Genomic DNA, 24,863 nt, shown 5'->3' with positions numbered 1-24,863 from the left:
TTTGCAATTTACGTTTCTCAGAGAACCACACACGCTCATCTCTAGTTAGGACCTAATTGGAAGATGTAAACCAAATGTAGCTTAGATCAGCTCTGTGCCCAACCTGCCACATTTATATACAGTAACATGATTAGAATTGAGAAATAATTGCTTTTGCTCTTTTTCTTTTTTTCTTTGCATTTGTACTATTTGTAGTTACTCATTCGATATATTTTTACATTGTTATTTTTTTATAGCATAATATATATTTATATACTGTAAAGTCTCCCCCCCCCTTTCTTTCTAACCTTCTAACCCCAGCTCATCTAAATACTTAACATCGTATATGAGGGAGGTATTTGTGTTTCTTATGGGGAGGTATTTGTTTCTATGTCTGCATCTTTTATATTTGCCTTTTAAAGTAATTAGAAATTTGGGAAAATGCAGTTTCTTAAGAACTAGTCATCAAATATATAGATGCCTACACACTAGACGATTTTTTACACGATTTGTCCGATTCCAATGCATCAGAGCAACAAATTGTGCAAATCGTGTAGTGCCCATGAACGATAAGGATCCCGGTGCACGGTCCCTTGGGTCGTTTGTCATATACTAAGATCTTACCTACATGCAGTAAGAGATCTGGCAATCTTGTTACCGACACACTGGATATCGTTAAGGTCGCACGATATGTCGTTGGTCAGATTGCATAGTTTGAATCAAGGGAAATCGTTGACGACATCGCATGGTTTGCGAGTCATATAGTGTGTTGTAAAGCATGTTGCAAATGTGCAATTGAGGTGCTTTTGTTCTGTAATAATAATCCTCTACATGTTATCAGTTACCTCTACAGACCCCACCCCCCTCCTAAATGCTGTAATATATGTATATAGATATGTATTTAATTTGCCACTTTGCACTTTTTGTCATCCCCTTACTCCATTATAGCTTATATTTTAGTTTTATTTTGGCTTGGTACAATCTGCCTACCATCTCTATATAGTTTTTTTTTTTATTTGGGCCTGGTACTCTCCCTATCTCCCTCATTCCCCTAATATGTTTTTGTATTTGTGTCTGTACCTCTATACCCATTTCTCCTGTGTATTTTTTCATTTGAGCCTAGTATTCTTTTACCTCAATCACATTTTATATATATTTTCTTTACTCTAATCCCAATTATCAACAGAGCAAAGGAGTTCAATTTCATGGAGGACTAACTTGGTGTTATCAATTTTTCTCCCAATTCATCCTTCCAATTCATCCCTGTGAGTGGCACCTGGTCTGCCGAAGATTGGAAGTGTGTGTACGGTAACACAATACTTTTAGCAGATTGTTTCAGCAAACATATATCTAAGATCTGCTGCTAAATTGGACAGGTGTGTCGGCATATTTTGGGTGTTGAATCTATGACCAGGTCTCCAGTGGAATTGTGTCAACAGTCTGCTCTGGAATTGGATCGCCAGAGGATTGTACAAGTGTGTACCCATCTTAGTTTTGCAGCGTGACGCTGAATTAGATGAATAATCAGCTTTATCCATTGTTTCTAATTTGAAAACTGCAGATAATATGGCGGGAGTTATCTGGATAACAGGCCCAAAGTTGTAATATAGTTCTTACCTTAAGATGTTATTCAGATTCGATTCCTAAAGATGATGTTGTTGGTTAGGACCTTATTGGAAGATGTAATCCAAAGTCCTTTTTGGTAGTTGTTATCCAAAGTTCCTTAATAAAAGCAGGAACTACTCAGAGTGCATCAAAGTAGGACAAAATGTCACTACAAAATGGCTGCCAGTATCTGGGCATTCTTTACATAGGGCTTTGATCTGCATTGTGACATCACAATGCATGCAGGCAGCAGCTGGAGATGACTGTAGCTTAGATCAGCTCTGGGCCCTAACTGCCACATTTATATAACATGATAAGAATTGAGAAATTGAGAAATAATTGCTTTTGATCTTTTCTTTTTTTCTTTGAATTTGTACTATTTGAAGATATTACTTATTTCATATATTTTCACATTTAGTTTTTTTTTTAGCATAATATATATTTATATTAGGGGTGTGCACCGGCCACTTTTTGTGTTTTGTGTTTTGGTTTTGGATCTTGATCTTTCTTCGTGTTTTGGATCTGGATTGGTTTCCACCCTTCCGTGTTTTGGGTTCTGGGTTTTGTGTTTTGGATCTGTATTTTTTTTTTAAAAAAGCATAAAAATAGCTAAAAATCACAGAATTTGTGGGTTTTTCTGCTCCTAGGCTATTATTAACCTCAATAACCTTAATTTCCACTCATTTCCAGTCTATTCTGAACACCTCACACTTCACAATAGTGTTTTTATGTCCAAAAGGTTGCACCGAGGTAGCTGGATGACTATGCTAAGCGACACGAGTGGGCGGCACAAACACGTGGCCCATCTAGGAACGACACTGCAGTGGCAGACAGGATGGAAGTTTTAAAAACTAGGCCCCAAACAGTACATAATGCAAAGAAAAAAAAGAGGTGCAAGATGGAATTGTCCTTGGGCCCTCCCACCCACCCTTATGTTGTATAAACAGGACATGCACACTTTAACAAACCAATCATTTCAGCGCCAGGGTCTGCCACACGACTGTGGCTGAAATGATTGGTTCGTTTGGGAACCCACAAAACAAGCTGGCAATTAATCTGTCCCTGAACAAACTGGCTCTACGGAGGCAAGATGTCGTCCTCATCCACCGATTCCTCACCCTCTTCAGTGTTGTGTATATCCTCATCCTCACAGAGTATTAATTCGTCCCAGCTGGAATCCACCACCACAGGTCCCTCTGTACGTTCTCGAGGCTGGTCTCCCTGGAAGAGTTGATAATTCATTTTTATGAGCCAGTTTGTACAGGGGCCTCCAAATTGCCTCTTTTTCCTGCCAGTACAGGTACGGACTGTCTGACATGCCTACTTGGATGCTGTCACCGATGTAATCCTCCACCATTCTGTCAATGGTGTCAGTATCATATGCAGTGACAGTAGACATGTCAGAAATTGTTCCCAGGTCCTTCAGTCCGGACCAGATGTCCAAACTTGGTCCTGCCTGCCCTGCATCACCACCAGAGGGTTGCTTAGGATACCTAAGTTTTTTCCTGGCAGCCCCAGTTGCGGGAGAAAATGAAGAAGGAGCTGTTGACATGTCACGTTCCGCTTCAGCTGACAGTGTTTTTACCAGCAGGTCTTTGCACCTATGCAGGCTTGTGTCGGCTGGAAAGAGAGACACCACATAGGCTTTAAACCTAGGATCGAGCACGGTGGCCAAAATGTAGTGGTCTGATTTCAACAGATTGACCACCCTGGAATCCTGGCAAAGCGAATGAAGGGCTTCATCCACAAGTCCCACATGCCGAGCGGAATCGCTCCATCTTAGCTCTTTCTTCACTTTCTCCAGCTGCTTCTGCAAAAGCCTGATGAGGGGAATGACCTGACTCAAGCTGGCAGTGTCTGAACTGACTTCACGTGTGGCAAGTTCGAAGGGCTGGAGAACCTTGCACAACACGGAAATAATTCTCCACTGCGCTTGAGTCAGGTGCATACCCCCTCCTTAGCCTATGTCATAGGTGGATGTATAGGCTTGAATGGCCTTTTGCTGCTCCTCCATCCTCTGAAGCATATAGAGGGTTGAGTTCCACCGCGTCACAACCTCTTGCTTCAGGTGATGGCGGGGCAGGTTCAAGAGTGTTTGCTGGCACTCCAGTCTTTGACACGCAGTCGCTGAATGGCGAAAGTGGCCAGAAATTTTTTGGGCCACCCAAAGCGTCTCCTGCACGCCTCTGTCGCTTTTCAGAAAATTCTGCACCACCAAATTTATTGTGTGAGCAAAACATGGGACGTGCTGGAATTTGCCCAGATGTAATGCCCGCACGATATTGGTGGCATTGTCAGATATCACAAATCCCCAGGAGAGTCTAAGTGGGGTAATCCACTGGGCGATGATTTCCCTCAGTTTCTCTAAGAGGTTGTCGGTGGTGTCCCTCTTACTGAAACCGGTGATACACAGCGTAGCCTGCCTTGGAACGAGCTGGTGTTTCTGAGATGCTGCTACTGGTGACGCTGCTGTTGTTGCTGCATAAGGTGATACATCTACCCAGTGGGCTGTCACAGTCCTATAGTCCTTAGTCTGCCCTGTTCCACTTGTCCACATGTCCGTGGTTAAGTGGACATTGGGTACAACCGCATTTTTCAGGACACTGAGGACACTTTTTCTGACGTTTCTGTACAGTCTCGGTATCGCCTGCCTAGTGAAGTGGAATCTAGATGGGATTTGGAACCGGGGACACACAACCTCCATCAATTGTCTAAATCCCACTGCACAAATGGCGGATACCGGATGCACGTCTAACACCAACATAGCAGTCAAGGCCTCAGTTATACGTTTTGCTTCAGGATGACTGCTGTGGTACTTCATCCTCCTCGCTAAGGACTGTTGGAGGGTCAATTGTTTAGTAAAAGTAGTGGTGTTCCTACTTCCTCTCTGGGATGATGAACGACTCCCAATGCAGGATCCTCCGGAGGAATCCCGGATAGGAGAGTCAGTCATGCCAGTGACATGGCATGCAGGACTACTTCCGATCCTGACTAAGGAGGAAATTGACGAGGAGGGAGTTGACGGTGTGGTTTGCAGGTGCTTGGATACAACAGGATGAAGGGATTTAGGTGTCCCTGGACTGCTTACGGTCTTAGCCAAAGTTTCTGAACTTGACTGCAACTTTTTATGAACGCGCTGCAGGTGAAGTATAAGGGAGGATGTTCCTAGGTGGTTAACGTCCCTACCCCTACTTATTTCACCTTTACATATGGTACATATGGCAAGACAGTTGTTGTCCGGATTTGGATAGAAATATTGCCAGACCAAAGAGGTGGAATGTTTGGTCTTCTGCCCAGGCATTACCGTGATGGGCTTTTTCATCCCACGGACAACAACTGTCTCCCCTGGAGCCTGATTTAAACAAACCACATCACCATCAGAATCCTCCTCGCCAACTTCCTCCTCAGCGCCAACTACACCAGTATCCTCATCCTGTTGTACTTCAACAGTGACATGTTCAATTTGCATATCAGCAAGTGGACTGTGGGTGCTCCTTTCAGCACTTGCAGAGGGCGTGCAAATGGTGGAAAGAGCCACCTCTTCCCGTCCAGTGCTGGGAAGGTCAGGCATCGCAACCGCCACCACACCTGGACTCTCCTTGGGGATTTGTGATATCTTCTTAGAACGCAAGTGCTTTTGCCAGCTTAACTCGTTTGATTTTTTTAGCAGGATGAGGGCTTCCATCATCATGTGAAGCTGAACCACTAGTCATGAACATAGGGAAAGACATTAGCCGTTCCTTGCCACTCCGTGTCGTAAATGGCATATTGGCAAGTTTAAGTTTCTCCTCAGATTATTTAAATGTTTTTTTAAGGTCATTTTCCTGAACTTTGTCATTTGGGATTGTATATGCCCTCTTCTATGACATTGGGCATCGGCCTTGGCAGAAGACGTTGATGGCATGTTATCGTCTATGTCATGACTAGTGGCAGCAGCTTCAGCACTAGGAGGAAGTGGTTCTTGATCTTTCCCTATTTTATTTTTATCTGAGAAACTTTGGTCCTCCATTTATGTTATATTGATATATACGTGCGGCTAAGGCGCACACAAACACAGAAAATAATTTTTTATTTTTGTTGGAGACTAGTGCACTTTGTGGGTTACACCACCCTTTAAGAAATGAGCCAGCCGGCTCTTTACTTATGGGACACAGGCGCACGCTTGGCGCTGCTTCTTTGTTGATGCACGTGCAGCTACAGTGCACACAATTCACAAACACAGAAAATAATTTTTTATTTTTGGAGTGCACTTTGGGGGTTACAGCACCCTTTAACAGTCAAGCCAGCCGGCCCTTTACGTATGACACAGGCGCACGCTTGGCGCTACTTTGTTGATAACCGTGCGGCCACAGTGCACACAATTCACAAACACAGAAAATAATTTTTTATTTTGTTTGGAGTGCACTTTGGGTGTTACAGCACCCTTTAACGGACAAGCCAGCTGGCCCTTTACTTATGGGACACAGGCACACGCTTTGCGCTGCTCCTTTGTTGATGCATGTGCAGCCACAGTGCACACAATTCACAAACACAGAAAATCATTTTTCATTTTGTTTGGAGTGCACTTTGGGGGTTACAGCACCCTTTAACGGTCAAGCCAGCTGGCCCTTTACGTATGACACAGGCGCACGCTTGGCGCTACTTTGTTGATAACCATGCGGCCACAGTGCACACAATTCACAAACACAGAAAATAATTTTTTATTTTGTTTGGAATGCACTTTGGGTGTTACAGCACCCTTTAACGGACAAGCCATCTGGCCCTTTACTTATGGGACACAGGCACACGCTTTGTGCTGCTCCTTTGTTGATGCACGTGCAGCCACAGTGCACACAATTCACAAACACAGAAAATCATTTTTCATTTTGTTTGGAGTGCACTTTGGGGGTTACAGCACCCTTTAACGGTCAAGCCAGCCAGCCCTTTACGTATGACACAGGCGCACGCTTGGCGCTACTTTGTTGATAACCATGCGGCCACAGTGCACACAATTCACAAACACAGAAAATAATTTTTTATTTTGTTTGGAGTGCACTTTGGGTGTTACAGCACCCTTTAACGGACAAGCCAGCTGGCCCTTTACTTATGGGACACAGGCACACGCTTTGCGCTGCTCCTTTGTTGATGCATGTGCAGCCACAGTGCACACAATTCACAAACACAGAAAATCATTTTTCATTTTGTTTGGAGTGCACTTTGGGGGTTACAGCACCCTTTAACGGTCAAGCCAGCTGGCCCTTTACGTATGACACAGGCGCACGCTTGGCGCTACTTTGTTGATAACCATGCGGCCACAGTGCACACAATTCACAAACACAGAAAATAATTTTTTATTTTGTTTGGAATGCACTTTGGGTGTTACAGCACCCTTTAACGGACAAGCCATCTGGCCCTTTACTTATGGGACACAGGCACACGCTTTGTGCTGCTCCTTTGTTGATGCACGTGCAGCCACAGTGCACACAATTCACAAACACAGAAAATCATTTTTCATTTTGTTTGGAGTGCACTTTGGGGGTTACAGCACCCTTTAACGGTCAAGCCAGCCAGCCCTTTACGTATGACACAGGCGCATGCTTGGCACTACTTTGTTGATAACCATGCGGCCACAGTGCACACAATTCACAAACACAGAAAAAATATATATTTTTTTTGCACTTGGGGGGAGCACCCCTGATGGACAGAGCACCCCCTGGACAACACTACAGCACCCCTTTAAGACTGGGACACTGCACAGGACTTTGGAGTGGACACAACCCCTATGGACAACTGACTGCACAACACAGCCCAGCCAGCCCCTATGGACTTTGGAGGAGTGGACACAGCCCCTATGGACAACAGCAGCACAACACAGCCAGCCCCTATGGACTTTGGAGGAGTGGACACAGCCCCTATGGACAACAGCAGCACAACACAGCCAGCCCCTATGGACTTTGGGGGAATGGACACAGCCCCTATGGACAACAGCAGCACAGCACAGCACAGCACAACACTACACTGCACTACACTACACTGCACTACACAGCCCAGCCAGCCTTAACTCCCACCCTCCCTCTTCACTGTCCACAGCCGAGTGAGAAAATGGCGCCGACGCGGGTAGAATCCAAAACCCGCGAGACCCGGAAGGCGGGATGATGATGTTTTGCCTTGATTTCAGATCGAGTCAGGCGGGAAAAGTCGAGCCTGACTTGGATTGGCCTCGGATCGGGGGGGCTCGGGGGAGGTTCGGATTTCAGAAATCCGAACCCGCTCACCCCTAATTTATATACTGTAAAGACTCACCCCCTTCTTTCTTTCTAACCTTCTAACCCCAGCTAATCTAAATACATAACATTGTGCATGAGGGAGGAATTTGTGTTTCTATGTTTGTATCTTTTATATTTGCCTTTTAAAGTAATTATAAATTTGGGAAAGTGCAGTTTCTTAAGAACTAGTCATCAACTTTATAGATGCCTACACACTAGATGATTTTTTGCACGATTTGGCCGATCCCGACTCATCAGAACGACAAATCGTGTAGTGTCTACAAATGTTAATGATACCGATGCGCAGTCCCGCGGGTCATTTGTCATATACTAAGATCTTGCTAACACAAAAAAGAAAGAGAAGAAGTCTATCTGGCAGTGCACTGGGACAGATTTAAATATAAAATATAGCTTTTTATTTGTATTCATAAAAAAGGACACATGCATCTTCTTTGAGACAAAATACTCAACATGAAATATTAAAATATCATGTGATGAATGTGCAAAGTGAATTTTATATATGTTACTAAATAATAATATATATGTATATCAATAAAATTGATATTTCTACGCTATGTTCCACTGATAATATATTTTCTAATGGTCAATATATAATTTGCATAAGGGTATATAAATATCCTAATGATATCTCTGGATATAATAAATCCTTAGAACTGGTATTCTATTAAATCATTTACAAGAAATGTAATTGTTCCAATCTTGAATAATTGTATATATTTATTATTAAATTTCTTGCAATTTGAAAGTATCATAGTGTATGTATGGACTAATCCAGGGGCGGATTGGGCGGCCGGGATGCCGGGCTGGTTCCCGCTGGGCCGGTCCCTACTAGGGCTGGCCACCCTCCACTTGCCCACCCGCTGCCACGATCGGAGCTCAGCTCCAATTGGGCAGCTTTACAGTAGTACAGCTTCTGCGCATGCGCAGAAGCTTACTAGTGAAGGAAAAAAAATGGTCGACGGGCAGCAGCTCCTCCCATAAGCCTTTGTGGAGCCTATCAGTCACTGCTGACAGCTCTGCGTGCAGCCCCTCCTCGCAGCCCGGCCCCACTCCGTGCGCAGCATGCACAGACAGCCTGCAAGGTGACATCATAGGCCGGCCCAGGGGGGGATTGGGCCGTCGGGACACCGGGCCGTTTCCCGCTGGGCCAGTCCCGTCAGTGGCCGGCGGCTGCCCAGCACTTTCCCACCCCCGCTGCTGCGAATGGAGCTTGGCTCCGATCGGGCAGCTCTACAACTTCAGATGCGCATGCGCAAACAATGCTAATGAAAAAAAAAAGCCTGACGGGGGAGCTGCTGCAGCAGCTCTCCCACAAGCCTTTGCGGAGCCTGTCAGTCACCACTGACGGCTCCGCCTCTGTCCAGCCCCTCGGCAGCCCAGCCCGACTCCCCACCTCCAGGCCCTGCACAGCAACGCCACGGCCTAGAGAGACAAGCAGCGGGCAGACAAGCTAGGGATCTGCAAGTCAGTGGTAGCGGCGGCTGCACGGAGGGGATGGGGGGGCAAGGTTGAGACAAACACAGGGGCTGGTGGGAATGAGGCTGACACTCACACATTGGGGCTGGGGCACATGGGCTGAGAGTCTCAGCCCATGTGCCCCAGCCCCAATGTGTAAGTTGAATAGGCCTATGAGAGTTTGCTATTTTTTCTCTTTCTTTACCCAATGTGTAAGTGTCAGCCTCATTTCCCCCAGCCCCTAGGTGTCTCAGCCCATGTACCCCAGCCCCAATGTGTGTGTCAGCCTCATTCCCCCCAGTCCCTAGGTGTCTAGGAGGGAATGAGGCTGACACTCACACATTGGGGCTGGGCTGAGACACCTAGGGCTGGGGGGAATGAGGCTGGCACACAATGGGGCTGGGGTACATGGCCTAGTGGGAATGAGGCTAGCACAAATTGGGGCTAGGGTACACGGGGGCTGCGAGACACACTGGGGCTTGGGGCAATGAGGTTGACACATACTGGGGCTGGGGGCAATGAGGTTGACACATTCTGGGGCTGGGGGCAATGAAGCTGACACACACTGGGGCTGAGGCACACACGGGCTGAGGAATGGGGTTGAGACATACACTGGGGCAGGGGGGAATGAGGCTGACACACAGGCTGGGGAATGCGGTTGAGACACACACTGGGTCTGAGGGAATGAGGTTAAGAGACACACTGGGGCAGGGTGAATGGGGCTCAGAGCTACAGGTGGGCCTGGGTATGGAGAGATGGAGGGGGTCCTGGAGAGGGACCTGGAGGCCTGGAGATAAAGAGACACAGGGAGTCTGGAGAACTACAAGGGGCCTGAGGATGGAAAGATGTAAGGGGGTCTGGAGTAACACGGGGGCCTGGAGAGACAGAGAATTTGTTTGATCAGGAAAATTTACATTTTGGCTTGCACAAAAACTTCTGTTACTATATATTATCTGGCTATGATGATGACATTGGTTATACTTCTACATAAAAAGGCATCTTCCATACAGTGTGATCTACATGAATAGTGAATACCGGCTGAAGACACTGCCCAGTGAGGCTCATATTCTTCAGAGGATCCCCGTTGCAGAGAAACTGCCATAACGGTAAGCAAAAACACTTCCAAACTAACTGGCCTGTATCTAATGCAGAGGGATGGGGGTTCCCAAAGAGAAAATATAATTCACCAAGATTTCTGTTGCCGACCCTGCTCTCCTCAGTGGCTTGCAAAAGCCCCTCCAGGCCCTAAGAGGAGGGAGTATCCTGCCCCCCCGCCACAGACCCCACCCCCTCAACAGACCCGTTCCTATAAGGGCTTTTTTCCAGATATTTCCCGGGCTGGTTTTACATCCCAATCCGCCCCTGGGCCGGCCACAGACACAAGCAGCAGCGGGCAGCCAGAGGAGCAGCAGGTGATGTCGGAAGCTGGCCACAGGGACAAGCAGCGGACAGCCAGAGCATCATCAGGTAAGTGATGGCTGCAGGGGGAGATGGGAGGGGGAGCTGACAACGCACGGGGGGAGGGGGGGTGACCTAATGATGAAGGGCGGGGAAGGTTGGAGCTGACACATGGGCTGGGAAATAATGATGAGACACAGGGGCTCTGGGAATGAGGCTGAGATACACAATTGGTGGGGGAGAATGAGAGACAAACGGGCTGGAGAATAAGGCTGAGAGAGGTACTCTGGGGCTGGAGAATGAGGTTTGGGGAATGAGACACACACTGGGGATGGGTGAATGGGGTCAAGAGATACTCACTGGGACTGGGGGAATGAGGCTGAGACACACTGGTGCTGGGGCAATTAGGCTGAGACACACTGGTGCTGGGGGAATGAGGCTGACACACTGGTGCTGGGGCAATGAGGCTGAGACACACTGGTGCTTAGGGAATGAGGCTGAGACACACTGGTGCTGAGGGAATGAGGCTGAGACACACTGGTGCTGTGGGAATGAGGCTGAGACACACTGGGGCTGGGGGAATGAGGCTGAGACACACTGGTGCTGGGGCAATAAGGCTGAGACACACTGGTGCTGGGGCAATAAGGCTGAGACACACTGGTGCTGAGGGAATGAGGCTGAGACACACTGGTGCTGAGGCAATGAGGCTGAGACACACTGGTGCTGGGGAATGAGGCTGAGACACACTGGTGCTGGAGGAATGAGGCTGAGACACACTGGTGCTGGGGCAATGAGGCTGAGACACACTGGTGCTGGGGAATGAGGCTGAGACACACTGGTGCTGAGGGAATGAGGCTGAGACACACTGGTGTTGGAGGAATGAGGCTGAGACACTCTGGTGCTGGGGAATGAGGCTGAGACACACTGGGGATGGGGGAATGAGGCCGAGGCACACTGGGGCTGGGGGAAGGAGGCTGAGAGCCACAGGTGGGCCTGGGGATGGAGAGACACGGGGGACCTGGAGATGGAGAAACGCATGGGGTCCTGGAGAGACATAGGGGGTTCTGGAGAGAGACAATGGGTCCTGGAGATGGAGAGACAGAGGGAGACTGGAGAACCACAGGGGAGCCTGGGGATGGAGAGACATACGGGCATCTGGAGACACAGAAATTGTTTGATCAGGGAAATTAATTTTGCCCTGCACAAAAACTTCTGCTACTGTAGGTTATGATAATGACATTAGTTATATTTCTACATAAACAGGCATCTTCCAGACAATGTGATCTTCTACATGAATATTGAATACCGGCTGCAGATGCTGTCCAGTGAGACTCAAATTCTTCAGAGGTTCCCTGTTGCAGAGAAACCACCATATAGGTAAGAAAAGACTTTCAAACTGACTGGCCTGTACCTAGTGCAGAGGGATGGGGGGCCCCAAATAAAAGGGTATCATTCACCAAGATTCCTGTTGCCGACCCTGCTCCCCTCAGTGGCTTGCAAAAGCAGCTCCAGGCCCTAAGACGAGCCCTCCTGCCCTCCTCCACAGACTCCGCCCTTTCAACAGACCCACCTTCTCAACACACCCGCCCCCTTTAGGGCTGCTTCCAGAAATTTCCCGGGCTGGTTTGCCATCCCAATCCGCCCCTGGACTAATCTATTAACCATATATACACATATATATTGAAGGTATAGTCAGGGTTTATAGTGTTCTGTGCGGAGACTACTGTTGCGATTTGGTATCCTAAGATCTTACCAACATGCAGTAAGATCTGGCAATCTTGTTACTGATGCACTGAAAATCGTTAGGGAGGCACGATGGGTAGTTGGCCTGATTGCACAGTTTGAAGATCGATATCATATGTCCGGGAGTCCCAGAGAGTTGCCGGGGAGGTCAAGGGAAATCGTTGACGACATTGCATGGTTTGCGAGTCATCTAGTGTGTAGGCACCTTATCTGTTGTACTGCAGGTGGCAAATGTGCAATTGAGGTGCTTTTGCTCTGTAATAATCCTCTACATGTTATCAGTTACCTCTACAGACCCAACCTCCCTCCTAAATGCTGTAATAAATGTACATATATATATGTTTAATTTGCCACTTTGCACCTTTTGTCATCCCCTTACTCCATTATAACTTATATTTTGGTTTTATTTTGGCTTGGTCTTATCTTCTTACCATCCCTATATACCGTATATACTCGAGTATAAGTTGAGTTTTTCAGCACAAAAAATGTGCTGAAAAAGTACCCCCTCGGCTTATACTCGAGTCAAGTGTAGCGCTGACCGGACGGAGTTCGGTCAGCGCTACACACTGCCAAACACACAGCCGCCGGAGCCGGCAGCTGCGTGTTTGGTGTAATCAGCAGCCACTGAGAGTCTGTCAGACTCTCAGTGGCTGCTGCTGCTCCCACTGCGGGAGCCATCTTCCGGCTCCCGCAGTGGGTGATGGGAGACACGTCGTCATGACGACGTCTCTCCCATGCAAAGCGGCCGGAGGAGCGGACAGCGGCGGGACCAGGAGCGGGAGTTTAAGGTAAGTGTTTATTTATTTTTATTCTTTTCACGTCTCTCTCTACTAGGGGGGGGACTACAGGGGGCACTACCAGGGGGCGATTACTACAGGGGGCACTACCAAGGGGCATTATCAGGGGGCGATTACTACAGGGGGCACTAAAAGGGGGGATTACCACTGGGGGAACTACAAGGGGGGGATTACTACAGGGGGCACTAAAAGGGGGGATTACTACTGGGGGTACTACCAGGGGGGGATTACTACTGGAGGCACTGAAAGGGGGGATTACCACTGGGGGCACTACCAGGAGGGATTACTACTGGGGGCACAACCAGGGGGAATTACTACTGGGGGCACTACCAGTTGCTGCCATTTCCCACACTAGGCTTATACTCGAGTCAGTAAGTTTTCCCAGTTTTTTTGGGTAAAAGTAGGTACCTCGGCTTATATTCGGGTCGACTTATACTCGAGTATATATGGTAGTTTGTTTTATTTGGGCCTGGTACTCTCCCTATCTCCCTCATTCACCTAATATGTTTTGTATTTGTGTCTGTACCTCTATACCCATTTCTCCTATGTATTTTTTTATTTGGGCCTGGTTTTCTTTTACCTCAATCACATTTTGTACACACAATATTTTCTTTACTCTAATTAAATTTATTAGCAGAGCACATGAGTTCAATTTCATGTAGGACTAACTTGGTGTTATCAATTTTTCTCTCAATTCATCCCTGTGTTACAATGTCAACTTTTCTCCTATCATCCTTCCAATTCATCCCTGTGTTATAATGTCAACTTTTCTCCTATCATCCTTCCAATTCATCCCTGGGAGTGGCACCTAGTCTGCCAAAGATTGGAAGAGCGTGTACAGTGACACAATCCTTTTAGGAGATTGCTTCAGCAAATATACTTTATACAGTACCTGAGCTCTGTTGCAAAATTATATAGGTGTGTAGGCATATATTGGGTGTTGAATCTATGACCAGGTCTCCAGTAGAATTATGTTAACAGTCTATTGTGGAGGTTGATTCTCAGTGAATTGGACAAGTGTGCACCCATCTAACTCATGCAGAGTCATATTACATGAATAATTTGCTTTATCCATTGTTTCTAAATTAAAAATGCCAGATAAAATGGATGGAGGTGTCTGAAAAGATATGGATAACAGGTCCAAAGTTGTTATATAGTTCTTACCTAAAGATGTTATTCAGATTTGATTCTTAAAGATAATGTTGTTGGTTAGGACCTTATTAGAAAATGTAAACCAAAGTCATTTTTGGTATATGTTATCCAAAGTTGCTTAATAAAAGCAGGAACTACTCAGAGAGTATCAATATAGGACAAAATGTCACTACAAAATGTCTGCCAGTAGCTGTGCATTCTTTACATATAGCTGTCATCTGCATTGTGACATCACAATGCATGCAGGCAGCATGCTGTAGTTTAGATCAGCTCTGGGCCCTACCTGCCAAACTTATATAACCTGATTGAATTGAGAACTGGTGCAATTATTAGTTTAGTTCTTTTTATTTTAAATATCCACATATTTGTAGGTATTACTCATTTGCTGTAATATTTTGACATTTAGGTATTTTTTATAGCATAATGTATATTTATCTACTGTAAAGACTCCCCCCCTTCTTTCTAACCTTCAAACCTGAGCTCATCTAAATACATAACAATGTGTATGTGGGAGGTATTTGTGTTTCTTATGGGCGCGGTACTTGTGTTTCTATGTTTGTATCTTTTATATTTGCCTTTTAAAGTAATTATAAAATTAGGAAAATCTGTTATAGTTCCTTAAAAACTAGTCATCAATCTCTGTTGTACTGCAGGTGGCAAATGTGCAATGAAGGTGCTTTTGCTCTATAATAATTCTCTACATGTTATTAGTTACCTCTACAGACCCAACCTCCCTCCTGAATGCTGTAATATATGTATGTATATATATATATATATATATATATATATATCCTACTTGCCTACTTTTGAAAAAGCATTTCAGGGAGATTGTGAAGGCAGCACCTAAGAGTGCGGCGGTAACGTGGGCGTGTACTGCTACATCTGAGAGGCGTGTCATAACACTGACTGACATCCACATGCAAATGAGCCACAAAGCAGTTAGTAAGATCTACTTATTGATGAAAACACACTGATACTTTTCAGAAAATACATGTAACCATAGGGCTCATTGTGCCTTATAACCAATGCAAGGAAATTATACTAGTGATCCCATTTGAATGTATATATCTCTGTTTTTTTTCTTTTATATAACAGTGTTATAATGGGGGTAAGGTGAAATGAGGGAGATTGCTAGACTCTTCAGGGAGACATGGAGATTGCTCCTATTTCAGGGAGTCTCGCTGACAATGAGGGAGAGTTGGCAAGTATGATATATATGCACTTTTTGTCATCCCCTTACTCAATTATAACATATATTTTAGTTTTATTTTGGCTTGGTACCATCTGCCTACCATCTCTATATAGTTTGTCTAAATTGGGCCTGGTACTCTCCCTATCTCCCTCATTCCCCTAATATGTTTTTTGTATTTGTGTCTGTACAGCTATACCCATTTCTCCTATGTATTTTTTCATTTGGGCCTGGTTTTCTTTTACCTCAATCACATTATTTTATATATTTTCTTTACTCTAATTCAATTTATCAATAGACCAAAGGTGTTCAATTTCATGGAGGACTAACTTGGTGTTATCAATATTTTTCCCAATTCACTCCTGTGTTATCATCTTTTCTCCCAATTTATTCTTCCAATTCATCCCTGTGAATGGCACCTGGTCTGACAAAGATTGGAAGTGTGTACGGTGACACAATTCTTTGAGCAGATTGTTTCAGCAAACATATATCTAAGAGCTGCTACTAGATTGGACAGGTGTGTCGGCATATTTTGGGTGTTGAATCTGTGACCAGGTCCCCAGTGGAATTGTATCAACAGTCTGCTCTGGAATTGGATCGCCAGAGGATTGAACAAGTGTGTACCCATCTTAGTTATGCAGCGTGACGCTGAATTAGATAAATAATTAGCTTTATTCGTTGTTTTTAAATTAAAAACTGCAGATAGAATGGAGAGAGGTATCTGAAAAGGTAAGGATAACCACCCCAAATTTGTTATATAGTTCTTACCTTAAGCTGTTATTCAGATTTGAATAATGTAATCTAAAGTTCTTTTTGGTAGTTGTTATCCAAAGTTGCTTAATAAAAGCAGGAACTTCTCAGAGAGTATCATGTAGGACAAAATGTCACCACAAAATGGCTGCCAGTAGCTGAGCATTCTTTATATAGAGCTTTGATCTGTATTGTGACATCACAATGCATGCAGGCAGCAGCTGGAGATGACTGTAGCTTAGATCAGCTCTGGGCCCTAACTATCACATTTATATAACATGATTAGAATTGAGAAATGGAGAAAGTATTAGTTTTCATCTTTTTCTTTTTAATTTGAATTTGCACATATTTGTAGGTAATAGTATTACTCATTCACTGTAATATTTTTAGATTTAGGTATTTGTATAGCATAATAAACATTTATATACTGTAAAGGTTCCCCCCTTCTTTCTTTCTAATTTTCTAATCCCAATTTATCTAAATACATAACATTGTGCATAGGGGAGGTATTTGTGTTTCTTTTGGGGAAGGTATTTGTGTTTCTGAGTTTGTATCTTTTATAATTGCCTTTTAAAGTAATTATAAAACTGGGAAAATCATTTGCATTTTCTTATGAACTAGTCATCAAATCTATCTGTTGTACTGCAGGTTGCAAATGTGCAATTGAGGTGCTTTTGCTCTGTAATAATCCTCTACATGTTATCAGTTACCTCTACAGACCCTACCCCCCTCCTAAATACTGTATTATATGTACAGGTTGAGTCTCCCATATCCAAAATGCTTGGGACCTGGGGTATTTTGGATAACGGAATATTCCGTATTTTGGAATAATTGCATATTATAATGAAATATCTTGGGAATGGGACCCCAATATACACACAGAATGCATTTATGTGTTATATACACCTTATACATACAGCCTGCAGGTCATTTTATACAATATTTCCAATAATTTTGTGGCTCAAGCAAAGATTGTATACATACCTGAAATTCATTTATGTTTCATATACACCTTATACACACAGCCTGAAGGTAATTTTATACCATATTTTTAATAATTTGTGCCTTAGACAAAGTTTGTGTACATTGAACCATCAAAAATCAAAGGTTTCATTTTCTCAGTCATTCCAAAATTATTCCGTATTTCGGAATATTCCGTATTTCGGAATATTTGGATATGGGAGACTCAACCTGTATATATATTTCATTTGCCACTTTGCACTTTTTGTCATCCCCTTACTCCATTATAACTTATATTTTTGTTTTATGTTGCCTTGGTCTTATCTTCCTACCATCCCTATATAGTTTGTTTAATTTAGGCCTTGTACTCTCCCTATCTCCCTCATTCCCTTGATATGTTTTTGTATTTGTGTCTGTACCTCTATACCCATTTCTCCTACAGTATGTATTTTTTCATTTGGGACTAGTTTTCTTTTACCTCAATCACATTTTATATGCTGAATATTTTCTTTACTTTAATTAAATCTATCAACAGAGCAAAGAAGTTAAATTTCATGGAGGACTAACTTGGTGTTATCAATTTTTCTCCCAATTCATCCCTGATAGTGGCACCTGGTCTGCCAAATAATGGAAGTCTATGTACAGTGACACAATCCTTTAAGAAGATTTTTTTCAGCAAACGTACTGTATAACTGAAATCTGTTGCAAAATTATGTGTAGGCATAAACTGTATTGGGTGTTGAATCTGTGACCAGGTCTCCAGTAAGATGTGTAAACAGTCTTTTCTGGAATTGGATCGCCAGAGGATTGGACAAGTGTGTACCCATCTAACCTATGCAGCGTCACATTAGATGAATATTTTGCTGTATCCATTGTTTCTAAATTAAAAATGGCAGATAAAAGTGATGGAGGTGTCTGAAATGGTAAGGATAACAGGTCAAAATTATTAAATAGTCCTTACTTTAAGATGTTATTCAGATTTGATTTCTGAAGATGATGTTGTTGGTCAGGACCTTATTGGAAAATGTAATCCAAAGTCCTTTTGGTAGTTGTTATCCAAAGTTGCTTAATAAAAGCAGGAACCTACTCAAAGAGAATCAATGTAGGAAAAAACGTCAACCCCAAAATTGATGCTAGTAGTTGGGCATCCTTTACATATGGCCATCATGTCAGGATGTGGCTTGCGATCGGCCGCTATTCACCTCTGCGCCGGCGTCCTTGGGTTTAGGTGATCAGTCTCTGGGAGTGGAGGTGAGTGGTGTCTGAGTATTCTCCCCGGGGTCTGCTAGGGCTTCCTGTGTGCTTCCTGGTTCCCAGGGTGCCGAGCATGGGCGCAGCCTTCTTTGTCCATATCACCTGACTAGTCTCTCCCAATGGTAGTCCTGTGGTCACTCAGCTGATCCTCTAATCCAATGACCAGCTACTCAGAGGTATTTAAGTCTGACTCCAGGAACAGGAAACTGCTGTTCAACTTTGCTGTTCTAGAGACTGTGAGACTCACCAGTGTTTCTCTGTGTTATTTCCTTCAGAGTTGTGCTTCAGCCTACTCGCAGTTCTCCAGTGTTTCCTGTATTAGCTTCCATGCTAATTCGCAGTGTTGTTTTATCTCTCTCTTAGAAATCCAGTATTCATGTTACAATTCCTGTTTTGTTTTTTAGTGTGCTGTTTAGATTTCTTGCAGCCTACCTGTGTTACTGTGGTGTCTGCTTCCATGCTAATTACTAGTTAGCTCTCAGCTGGATCTCTAGTAATTCCCAGTACATTTTCTCCTGTGTTCTTCAAGCAAGCCTGCGACTAGGATGTCTAACATTCTCTAGTGGACTCCTGTGTTCAAGTATTCAGTTCATCTCCTGTGTTCAAGTATTCAGTTCATCTCCTGTGTTCAAGTATTCAGTTCATATCCTGTGTTCAAGTATTCACTTAATATCCTGTGTTCAAGTATTGTTTGTCTCCTGTATTCAAGTATTCAGTTCATCTCCTGTGTTCAAGTATTTAATTTGTCTCATGTGTTCAAGTATTCAGTTCATATCCTGTGTTCAAGTATTCAGTTCATATCCTCTGTTCAAGTATTCAGTTCATATCCTGGCTTCAAGTATTCAGTTTGTCTCCTGTGTTCAAGTATTCAGTTCATCTCATGTGTTCAATTATTCCGTTCATGTCCTGTGTTCAAGTATTCAGTTCATATCCTGTGTTTAAATATTCAGTTCATCTCCTGTGTTCAAGTATTCAGCTCACAAGCTGATCTCCTGTGTACAGGTATTATAGTGTCATTCTCTAGTATCCTCGTCTCTCCCAGGTACCTAGCCAGGTGTCCGTGACCTGCTCACTCAGTGTGGTGAAACCCACATCCCAATTGGAGGAGTCACTGGTGAAGACCACTGAGTGGGTTAGACTCCGCACCTCTGGCTAGGTCTAGCTAACACCTGGGTTTGACCTTTATTGAGGGAACTAGGACTATCACTTCCCTAGCTGCCTTCTAGCCATCCGAACCCCCCGGCTCTCTGTCATCCACAGAGGAACTATCTGTAGCGGATGGTGACACGTCATCTGCATTGTGACATCACAATGCATCCAGGCAGCAGCTGGAGATGGCTGTATCTTAGATCAGCTCTGGGCCCTACCTGCCACATTGATGATTACAATTGAGAAATGGAGCAATTATTAGTTTTGTTCTTTTTCTTTTTCATTTAAATATCCACATATTTGTAGTCGGGATGTGCGCCGATCACCGTGTTTTAGTTTTGGATCCATATCTTCTTCATGTTTTGGATCTGGATTTAGTTTTTTCAAAATTACCCTTGCGTGTTTTGGGTTTGGATATTTAAAAAAAAAAAAATCATAATAAACATCTAAAATCACATAATTTGGGCCTGTTTTTTGTTCCTACAGTATTATTAACCTCAATAACATTATCATTTATTTCCCATCATTTCCAGCCAATTTTGACACCTCACAGCTCACAATATTGATTTAATCCAGTTTAGGCAAAAAAGGTTGCATCAGTCTAGCTGGCTGACTAAGCTAAGTGACAGCAGTGGGTGTCACAAATGTGTAGCAGTACAGCTTCCAACATGGCACAGATGGCACTGCAGTGGTAGACAGGATGGCAGTTTAATAAACTATATAACACCATAGGAAGCATTAATGAAGAACTAGGTAGTGGCCTAGAGTTGGAATATGTTTATGGACTGGAGACAGGGAAAGGGATGGAAGGATTGATTCATTTTTAATTTGTTTATTTTAATGTTTTGATTCTTAAGAACATTTATGAGTGAGGATCATTGTAGGATCAAGTTCTTCAGTTCCTGAAAGACATCTTTGATCTGGCGGAGGTTTTTTATACATCTAATAGAAATGCAGTGGCCTTGCTTGTGGAGTTGCTGCTAAATAGTACACACTGCAAACAGATGTTTACTTTGTACCCAGGGAAGTTGTTAGGGATAATGGGACCAAGACTTGCTGTTTACATCAGAGGAAAGCTTACTATAACTCTATGACTGAACTACAACTCCCAGCATCCGTGCTGTTTGCCGGGCCTACTGGAAGTAGTTTGTTAACAATGGGTGGTGAGCCTCAGGTTACCTCAGCCTACTGTACACACTGTACAGTATGTAACATGTAAATATGTATGTAATGTGACCAATATACACAACTAATTTTTGTATTAAATGTATTTGCATTTCATTGCACACATCCTGGCAGGAAGATGCTCTGTGCTGCTGCTCATATTTCTGGTCTCTTGCATGACACCCACCTAAATACAAAGGAGGCGGGTGTTTATTGAGCTGAACTGTTATTTAGCCTATCAATTCACCAGGGTCCTGGGGTAACCGGTTGGAGTTGGGAAGAGAGCAATTAAAAAAACTGTTTAAATTTGAATATCTGCCATGTTTTGCCCAACCCGTCAACTTGGTGGTTCAGAATATTTAAAAAAAAAAATGAAAGGGGCATACAGGAGATGCTGTCTGTGGCCATAACAACTTCTGGACATTTTTTGGATGTGTCAACCGCCGCATGGAGAAGATTTTAGTGGCTGTGGCAGTGCAACTTCCAACATGGCACATCAGGAAACAAATGTTTTCATTAATCAAGAGAGGCCTGAGAGAGATGGAGTATGTCTGTAGTTGAAGGCAGGGAATGGAAGGGTTGATTAGTAGTAAATTTAATTTAAGTTTTGGATTCTGAAGCAAATTTATGAGGGAGGAGGGGAGTAATTTACAAAGAAAATTCATATCAGTCCTTGCCCCAGTTGAGCTCTATGGTGGTTCCGCTTTTTATTTAAAAAAATGAAAGGGGCATGTAGGAGATGATTATAGTGGCAGCACACAAAATGGAAGCTCTGAACAGGAAAGGAGCAGAGGGATTTAAAAGTCTGTTACTAAATATATGTTATCATTGTGCTTCTGTGATCATGTATGGGAAGGCTGGGAGGGGAGGAGAGAGAACATGAACATCTCCATATACCATCACAAAATAGCCTCTCCATTTGGTGTTTTAGTTGCATCTGACCAAACATGGCTGTTATGATCAAGGAAATCCAAGCCCACCAGGTTGGTATCTACAAATCAAGGTTGAAAAATGGCAGAAGAGTATTTTGCAAGTATACCTAATTGTGATTTTAGTTGAAATAAATACACTATGAAACAAAAAAAAGGTAAGCGTTAGAGCAGCTGCACACATGCATGGCAGTTTAAAAACATATAGGAAATCTATGAAACATTTGCCACACAGCAGTGGCAGACAGATGACAGTTTTATAAACTATAAAATTTAAAATTTCAGGCAGCAATGTCCCATACAGCAAAGAAAAGAGGTGCAAGATGGAATTGTCCTTGGGCCCTTCCACCCACCGTTATGTTGTATATATTAAACAGGACATGCACAGTTTAACAAACCAATCACTTCAGCGACAATGACTGCAAATTGTGGCTGAAGCGATTCGTTTGTATGGGCCCCCACGAAACAAGCTTCCAATGGGCAGCTGACATTGCTGGCAATGATCTCTACATTCACAAACTGGCTTTACAGAGGCAAGATGTTGTCGCCATCATCATCCGATTCCTCACCCTCATCAGTGTATACATTATTTTCTACCATTACAAGTGCCTCTGTAATTGTTGGACGTAATTGGTGGTGACGGTCTTCCTCATGGAATTTGTAGTTAATTTTGATGAACATCATCTTTCCCACATTTTGAGGATGTAGCCTCCTACGCTGATAGCTTACAAGGTTTCCAGCTATGCTGAAAACTCTGAGTACACACTGGAGGGTGGGCAGCTACAAGTAAAGCAAAGCCAGATTGTGCAAGGGCCTCCAGATTGCCTTTTTTTCTTGCCAGTAGTCAAATGGACTGTCTGATATGCCTATTTGGACACTATCATTAAAATAGTCCTCAACCGTTCTCCATATCAGATGGAGTCATGGTAGAGGTCTCATTAATTGTAGGCAATTCTTTTAGAACTGACCAGATGTCAAAACTTGATTGTGTTGACTCATCTGCATCACCAATGTGTCTTTTCTTGGGAAAGCTTAGATTTTTCTTGGCAGCCGCACTTGCTGGAGAAACTGAAGGAGGAGCCATCGCAGCATCATGTTCCACTTGAGCTGACAAATTGCTTACCAACAGCTATTTGCATCTCTTCAGATCTGTGTCTGTTGGGAAGAAAGACACGATGTATAACTTAAACCTAGGATCGAGCATGGTCGCGAAAATGTATTGATCCGATTGGAAGAGTCTGACAACCCTTGGATTCTGGCAAAGCGGATAAAGGACTTGATGTACAATTCCGACATACTTAGCAGAATCACTTTGTTTCAGCTCCTCCTTCAGTTTCTCAAGCTGCATTTCCAACAGTCTAATTAGGGGAATTACCTGACTCAAGCTGGCAGTCTCTGAACTCACTTCACAGGTGACTACTTCAAAGGGGTTCAGCACTTTGCACAACACGGAAAGTATTTTCCACTGAGCTTGAGTAAGGTATAGTCCCCCTCCTTTTCCTATGTCATACTTTGTTGAGTAGCTTTGGATGACTTTTTGCTGTTCCTCCATCCGCTGAAGCATATAATGGGTGGAATTACACCTTGTAACTACCCCTTGTATCAGCTGGTGGCAGGACAAATTCAACATTTCTTGCAGGTGTTGCAATCTTCTACATGCACCTGCTGAATGGCGAAAATGTCCAGAAATCTTTCGAGCCACAGAGATCATCTCCTGCATGGCCCTGTCATTTTTTTAAAAAATGTTGCACCACCAAGTTGATGGTGTGAGCAAAACATTGGACGTGTTGGAATTCACCCAGCTATAATGCTCTCGCAATATTGGAGGTGTTGTCAGACATCACAAATCCTGAGGCGAGTCCAAGTGGGATAATCCATTTTGCAATGACTTCCCTGAGATTTTCTAAGAGGTTATCAGCGGTATGCCTCTTATTGAAACCAGTGATATACAGAGCATCCTGCCTCTGAATGAGCTACTATTTCTTAGATGCTGCTGCTGTTGGTGCCGCTGAAGTCAATACTCCCACCCAGTGGGCTTTTACAGTCATGTCATCTTGCATCTGCCCTGTTCCACTTATCCACATATCTGTGGTTAAGTGGACAGTGGGTACAAAGGCATTTTGGAGGACACTAATTTGTTTTTTTTAACATTCCTGTACAGGCTGGGAATTGCTCTTCTAGTCAAGTGGATTCTAGATGGAATTTGGTAGTGGGGACACAGGACCTCAATTAGCTGTCTAAAACCCACTGCACTAATGGTGGATATCGGAGGAACATCTAATACCAGCATAGATGTTATGGCATCAGTGATCCGCTCTGCTACTGGATGACTGCTGTGATATTTGCTCCCCCTTTGAAAGGATTCTTTAACAGTCAATTGTTTTTTTGAACTACTACTAGTAGTCTTCCTGGTCCCCTTCTGCGATGAGGATCCACTCCCAGCAGCAGCAGGTGTGGTGCTCAAGGATTCTCCAGGATAGGGGAGGACTGAGTTAGCCTTATCAATTTGGTTGCAGGACTACATCCGATCATGATTGAGGATATTGTTGATGAAGGTGTTGTTGATGAAGATGGCAGGTGCTTGGACCTAGCAGAGTGAAGGGAGACAGCTGACACTGGACTGCTTGTTGTTACTTTTTAGCCAAAGTTTCTGAATTTTGCAAACACTTTGGATGGATGCACTGTAGATAACATAACAGGGAGAAGGTTCCTAGATGGTTAAGGTCCCTACCTCTACTTACTCTGGCTTTACAATGGGTACAGATGGTTTGACAATTGTTGTCCAGATTTGGGTAGAAATGATTCCACACATAAGAAGTGGATTTTTTTGTCTTATGCCCAGGCATGACAATGGGCTTTTCCTTATCATGGGCAAAAACAGTTTCTTCCACTGTTGCCTGTTTACACATACAACATCCTTATCAACAACATCATCATTAGCGTCAGCTACACAAATATCCTCCACATCCTGGTGCACTTCCACAGAAGCATCCTCGATTTCTATGCCAGCATGTTGACTTGTGCTGCTCATCCCCACATTTGCAGAGGATGCATAAGTGGAGTAAGTGAGCCT

The sequence above is a fragment of the Taudactylus pleione genome, unplaced genomic scaffold (genome assembly GCF_031769625.1).
Source record: "Taudactylus pleione unplaced genomic scaffold, aTauple2 ptg000089l, whole genome shotgun sequence".
NCBI classification, from domain to species: domain Eukaryota; kingdom Metazoa; phylum Chordata; class Amphibia; order Anura; family Myobatrachidae; genus Taudactylus; species Taudactylus pleione.
This window is presented reverse-complemented; position numbering follows the sequence as displayed.